The 6,752-nt window shown below is 33.5% G+C and overlaps 1 long non-coding RNA gene across 1 annotated transcript in view; it reads right to left on the bottom strand.

The window, feature by feature from the left end:
• The window catches only part of LOC120303191, a 51,917-nt gene extending 48,025 nt beyond the window's left edge, over positions 1-3,892 (bottom strand). Inside the window, exon 1 of the long non-coding RNA XR_005555371.1 lies at positions 107-3,892. This is a non-coding gene — a long non-coding RNA (uncharacterized LOC120303191). The remainder of the gene's footprint in view (positions 1-106) is intronic.
• Between the last annotated feature and the right edge of the window lie 2,860 nt (positions 3,893-6,752).

Genomic DNA, 6,752 nt, shown 5'->3' on the forward strand with positions numbered 1-6,752 from the left:
TTTCAATTATCATTAAAAGAGTGATTCTTAAAAATTTCATGTAAAAAACTGTGCTTTGTAAACTCTTACAAGAAATTACATATTATTAATTCTAAATTATACCAACCTTATCTGTGCGCTTAGTAACATTTAGTATCTCGGTTCTTTTGCAGTGATCAGTTGATAGATTAAGTTTATTTATTTGCTGTATGTGAAAGTTCTTTGTCTGTATCAAGTTTGTTTGATCCACTAACTTTGTTAACCTTTGCATTGTCTTGTGTTATTTGGTGTCTTTCTGTAAGTAGCCTGGATGGAAAATAGTTACATCAGGGTTAAGGGTCATAGTCATTATGGGATTTCAAGTTAAAATACACTATGCTCTTGAGGATCAGAATCTGTTTATGCATAATTATTTTCTTTGTGAGAATTTCTATGAAGAAGATTATTATAATATATAAACCATCTGGGGGAGCTTTAATACTTACCTAGTTGCTTAATGAAATAACAATCCAAACTTTGCCAAGAAACAGCTAGATTCCATCAGTTCTCAATATTAATGTAGTTACTGCTGCTTGTGGAAATTCAATTAACTAGAAATGGAAAGAACATTATGCATCATGCCAATATGTTCATTAAAAGTGCTGCTCTTTTGCAACATGAAGAGTTTTACAATATTGTAAAATAGTATTGTAACATTGTATATTGCATCAATACAGTTTTCAAATAATCATTTGTGTCATGCTATTTCTGTATCATTTTCTTTTTGTCAAAACCACCAAATAAAATTTGCAAGTTCCCATTGAATTGTATTTACATCTTTAAAACACTAGTTCCTAATCACCACTAAGATTCATAGCACTCAAGAGACATTGAAATCACTGCTTAGAAACAGTATTTGCTGACTTCACCAGGGTAACAGTTTAATCTTTAAAGTAATCAACATTCGCCCTCATCTTGGGGTCTCCTTGACTTTTAAGTTCTTTCTCGTCTTTTTCAGAAGAGGGAAAGAGACTCAGTGCTAGGCGACAGCTATTATTCCCCTCCATGGGATAGTCCACTTCATTCAGACAAGTAATATCATCTTCTATTTACACTCATTTGAAGCAAGTGCACAGGGTCACCCGCCGTTCCACTCTGATGTTGCCTCTAAAGTAAAAGGGAAAGACATGGCAGCAGGAGTTCAGCAGGGTTTTGAAACCAGAATAACCTGGGAAGCAGATACGGCATGCCAATTGCTTTCTTTCATTTGATCCTTTAGGGAAAAAGAAAACACACATGCACAGTGGCTCAGTCTCAAAGGATTTCTCACATGATGAAGCAGGTTAATGGGGAGGAAACAACCTTGGGCATTCTTCTTTTCATCCAACTTCTATCCTTCAGCACTGTTTTGACCAATGATTAGTAGCTAAGAATTTTTATAAATATCACATGCTGAAATCTTGGTTAGATTACTATTGATTGGGGTGGCTCATCAGTTAAGATGCTGGGCTTGTTTGAGACCCAAGAACCGTGCAAGTGGGTGAGCTCTGATCCTCACCCTACCTCCTGCCAACCTAGCATTTCAAAAGCAGGCAAATACGAGACAAAAGCAGACAAATAAATAGGTACCAATTTAGTGGGAAGGTAACATCACTCTGTGATGTCATGTTGGCCATATGATTGCAGAATTGTCATCTGACAGCGCTGATTCAATGGCCTTGAAACGGAGAGGAGTACCACCCCCTCTAGTTGGCACCAATTAGCAGAGTAACATCTGCCAGGACTCCTTTACCTTTACTATATATTGGGGAAGTATAGCTAAAAGTAATTCTGTTTTCAAAGCAATGAGGACAGTGGAATCTACAGCAAACTATAATAAAGCCAAATTGATAACATGAGTGTGCTGATATTTTCATGTAAATACTGCTATTATGAGTTATGTTTCATCACCAGAATCTAAATCATACTATTTGTATAATTACTCCACCAGGCACATCTTGCTATTTACCCATACTGAGGGCATGTGAATGAGGAGTCAACTTTTATAATTTAATTTCTATGAAAAATAAATGATATAGCACAGTTTACCAAAACCATACTTGGATTCTTATTTTGACATTACATCTAAAATTATTTTAATCTTTACTTGGGTCCATTGTTATAAGTTCACAACATTTAATATTAATGTGCATTTTTCAAACTATATTAATTATTTCCAGGGAACCAGTTTTTCTCTCATTATGTTTTGTTCTTAAATATAAGAATATCCTCAATATTAACTGCTATATAGATAAGTCACACAATTGGCAGACACCATCATTCATTGAAACAGCAATCCTACACCTGATTGCGGGAGCACTGTTTTTGACATATCTGGGGCTTGCTTCAGTTAAATATTGATTGTGCTTTTAGCAGTTTAGCACTTTTTATCTGTCACGTGGACTTTAGATCAAAAGATCTAAATAATCTTTAAAAATATTTAAGAGTTAAATAATTCCATATATTATGGGCAGATCAAACATATAGGGAAAAGTTTCATACATGCAAGACTCTTATACTCTCACTATGAAACACACTACATTAGAAATATTTCCCATTAATTCAGCTTCCAAATCTCAAACCAACCTTGTGATCTTTACACTAAAATTAATAAAATGAATCCAACACTAAAATGAGATACCATTATTTATTATTTCCACTGAAATTACATGACAACGATAGCAACATTTGGTTCAATGCTGATATGTATTCTTGACTGAATTTCCTGTAATTTTCAACAAATGATTAATTCTAACCTATGGTATTCTTGATAGAGTCCAAACAACAGTTAAAACCAAAGTGAAATAACATTAAGCTGGCTGAACCTTTGTAGGATCCAACCCATTTAGCACAGAAAGATGGGTGATTCTAGAATCCTAAATTTAGGATTTCAAAAATTAATTTTGAGAACAATATGTTTTTTTAGGCAGAGAATCTACAGTATTTTAATTTGGGGGCTTTACCTATTAGGTTCACTGCTCTTTTACTAAAATTGTTTTTTAGACCGATAAACAAAAATATTTTCCAGTAAAGAAAATAATCCTGGGCTTTTATTTTTATACTCATGCTGGAGGTTGACATATAGAGCACAGAAGCAATTTTTATAACACTCTTTCAGCCTGGCGTGATATGTAAAACATTGTATAATAAGTTGTCACACAATGTTGGAAACTCCTCCCAAAGAAAGTTTCTCTTTTACATTAATAATATTTGATTTAGTCACCCCATTATTCTCTTACTAATTTTTAAAAAACAGTAACAATCTCTGAAGCCAAATCAGTAGTGATTTGCTGGGTTACAACACAGGAACACTTTCCCATAAACCACTACAGTGCTTTAAGATTTATTTTCATTCCTACTGAGGGTGAAAAGTTCACAGAGCACAGAATTTTATTCAGATGAAAATTATCATGAAACATCATCTGATATAAACCAAACATTGACCTGTTTGTCAAGTGAAGAAAAAGAAAATATAAAGGTGCTTCCCAATGTATAAGTTTATTTTTCAGAGTATGCACCAGCCCTCCAAACCTGCTGCTTTTCAGATGTCTTTAACTTCCATTTCCATCAGTCTATTGGCAGATTGCCTGGGGATAACAGGAGTTGAAATCTTGATGGCATCAAGTTAGGAAAGGCAAACTTAAAACAGCAAGTTGAAACACATTTATTTATTTACTTATTTATTTAGAGAGCCAGTTTTGTGTAATGGTCAAGGTTACAGGTTAGAAATTGGGATGCTGTGAGTTCTACTGCTAAAGCATAAAACCATCTGGGTGACTTTGAGCCAGTCACTCACTCTCAGCCCTAGAAAGCGGGCAATGCAAATTACTTTCTAAAATGTTGCCAAGAAAACTGCAGGGAATTGGTCAGGAATCAAAAACTGACTCATACATGCATGTACACACAGAGAGAGAGAGGGAGGGAGGGAGGGAGGGAGGGAGAGGGAGGGAGGGCAGGCAGGCAGACAGACAGACAGACAGAGACCCACACAAATATCTTTATTCTGTTTACATAGCTGACCATCTCAAATATATGACTCTAGTGGCTTAGAGGACAGGAAAACCTGGAGGAACATGAGTTTACAACTAATAACAACAAGTGGCTTAGAGTCTTGATATATAACAAACAATGAACAAAATACAAATAAAAATAACATAAAAACCTTATTTTTAAATATATATATATATTACAAATATTGTGAAAACCTAAAAACTTTGAGTGCAGACCACTCATAATTTTCAGTACAACCTTTGAGCATCACAATCCTCAATAGCTCTCTTGGCCAACAAAATACATTATTATTTCTCTAGGCACACTTTGGACTCTGTTTTCTTTCTGATTGCACACATGAGGGAAAAGATGATGGAACAGGTCTGTGAGAACAGTTTGCATCCTTATTTGTGATGGCAGAAATTTGGTGGCAAAATATGATGTTGTGTTAAAAAATGCTGTAGTGAATAGACTGGGACTAAATTAGCCAAAGAACTGTTGCACTTACACAAACTTGTGCAGACTTTAGAGTAAGTATCCTTGCTATTGATTTCATCATTCTGAACTAATTTTTTTATTTTTAAAGTATATGTATTATTTTATTGTCAGGCAACCTGGAGGATTGTTATCAGTAGAATAGTAGAAGAAACATGTTTAAATTGGATAATCATTTTCTGATGTCATGGAACTTCAATTCCAATGTTATCCAATAATGTGTAGTAGAACGTGAAAAAAATACTTATTATAAGAACTGGAAGTTATCCTAACGATTAGAGAAGACAATAATACCATGGGCATATATAGCATGGAGAGGGAATGAGTAAATTATAAAACATATATTTTAATGTTGTCACATAAACTCTGTCTCTTAGAATTATTGTGACAAATTTTGGTCTGGATTCAAATATCAACATGCTGCAAAAGTTCAATGCTTGCTAATCTTCAATTTCTCAATGGCTTCTGATACCATCAACCACAGATATTTTCTGGATCCTCTATATGACTTGATGATAGTGTTCTTGCTCTGACAAAGTGATTATTTCAGAAAGCAGCATTAGGTTATTTTACCTCTCCAGCCTGGCAATTATGCTGTAGATATCATAAAACCTTACTTTATCTTCAGTACTATTAACAATTTTTGAATCTACCTGGCAGGTTGAAATCACTGTACTATAGCAGAGGAATCAAGACGGGCTTCTGAACCTTGGTCTGCATGAAGTGATGAGCTAAATGAGCCCATAAACAGTTTGTAAGCAGGATAATTGATAGATTGTCTCACTATCACAGTCACTATGACTTACTATATGCATTGGGGTACTCATGGATAGTCTTTTTCTGGAAAGTTTCTTTTGAGGCATTTTAAAAAACCCATTAAGGCTTTTCCCACACGAAAACTGGATTATTACTTCTACTTTGCTTTTGTTTCTCTTCCTCATTTTAATGAATAGACTTTTGGTTTTTCTTTATTTTCATGTATTTTTTTCATTGTTTTGGGGCTGTGGTAGCAATTCAAAAAAGTGGGATGAAATATTGTTTTTTAAAAAGAGAATATTCTATACTTCTTATGTTGTAAATGTCAACCTTGCATAATAAAATTGAGTTATATTTCTTTTCAAAGTCAATTTCTTTCTTCCCCAGTTCTCAGTATGAGTTACTTACAGTCAGATTGCAAACACCATCAAAAGTTACATTGAAGCAAAGGAAATAGCAGAAGATAAATATCTCAGAATAAAACTTGCTACTGAAAATGTAATCTAAAAGTTTCCACATGGTTGTAAAACTCTTCCCTTAAAAAAGTGCTATATCATGAAATGAACACTAACAGATTTGTCTCATATTAAATCTTCTATGAATTTTTCATAAGTATGTCATTTTGTATGTATCCACAGCATCTATTGCCTGGTTCTTCTTGTTTAATTGAGGTTTTTGGTGGTTTTTTTTTTTTAGTTTTGGAAAGCAATATTATATTTTGACTTTAAAAAATATTAAATATTATTATTTCTTTTAAAAATTGTCAGATATTTAGCAGATAATTTGGCAGTCACAGCCGTGAGAACCAATTCATAATTATAAAATATTTTTTCTTGACATTACTGAAAAAAAGATTCTATAGCTTTCCAAAAATGAATCTGGACAGATTTTGATGCTTCATGCTAAATAAATGAAGGAAGTACAGTTTCCCACGTACAAACCCCATCTAACTATAGGAAAGCTCCACAGAAGTAAGAGTGGAACCATACTTGTCTCAGTCAAATTACATACTTACATTTGTAAGTGAAACTTGTTTCTGAATAACTCTTGAGGTTACAAATGGATTGTAACTTAAGAAATTACAAGAGGAGCAGGAAGAAAGGCTGTCATCATGTGTGTTTGTTAAATGCTCAGACTGGAGAAGACAAAGTTAAATTGTAAAATGTACAATTTGTCAAGATGTCAATACTGCACTCCTAATTTATTAGGCTAAATGCTCCCATATTTCATATATAACAATTCTAACTTGTATAACTGAACCAATCTAGGCAATCAAGAAAGGATGTAACTACTTTTTTTTTTCAGAATGATTCTACCACCATTCCTTTTAATATATCAAAACCTCCATCAATCACTTGACTCTTTATATAGTCATGTGTTGACTATATATTTGTATATTTATACTGTATATTTTAATCAGTGAATGGAAAATGAATTTGATGGCCAACAGTACTGGGGTTCTTCACATAGTAATTCATGTTTCTGCAAGAGTTAAAATGAACTTTCTCTCCTTT

The sequence above is a fragment of the Crotalus tigris genome, unplaced genomic scaffold (assembly GCF_016545835.1).
Source record: "Crotalus tigris isolate CLP2741 ecotype Arizona unplaced genomic scaffold, ASM1654583v1 scf7180000017624.2573661763:2888555, whole genome shotgun sequence".
NCBI classification, from domain to species: Eukaryota; Metazoa; Chordata; class Lepidosauria; order Squamata; family Viperidae; genus Crotalus; species Crotalus tigris.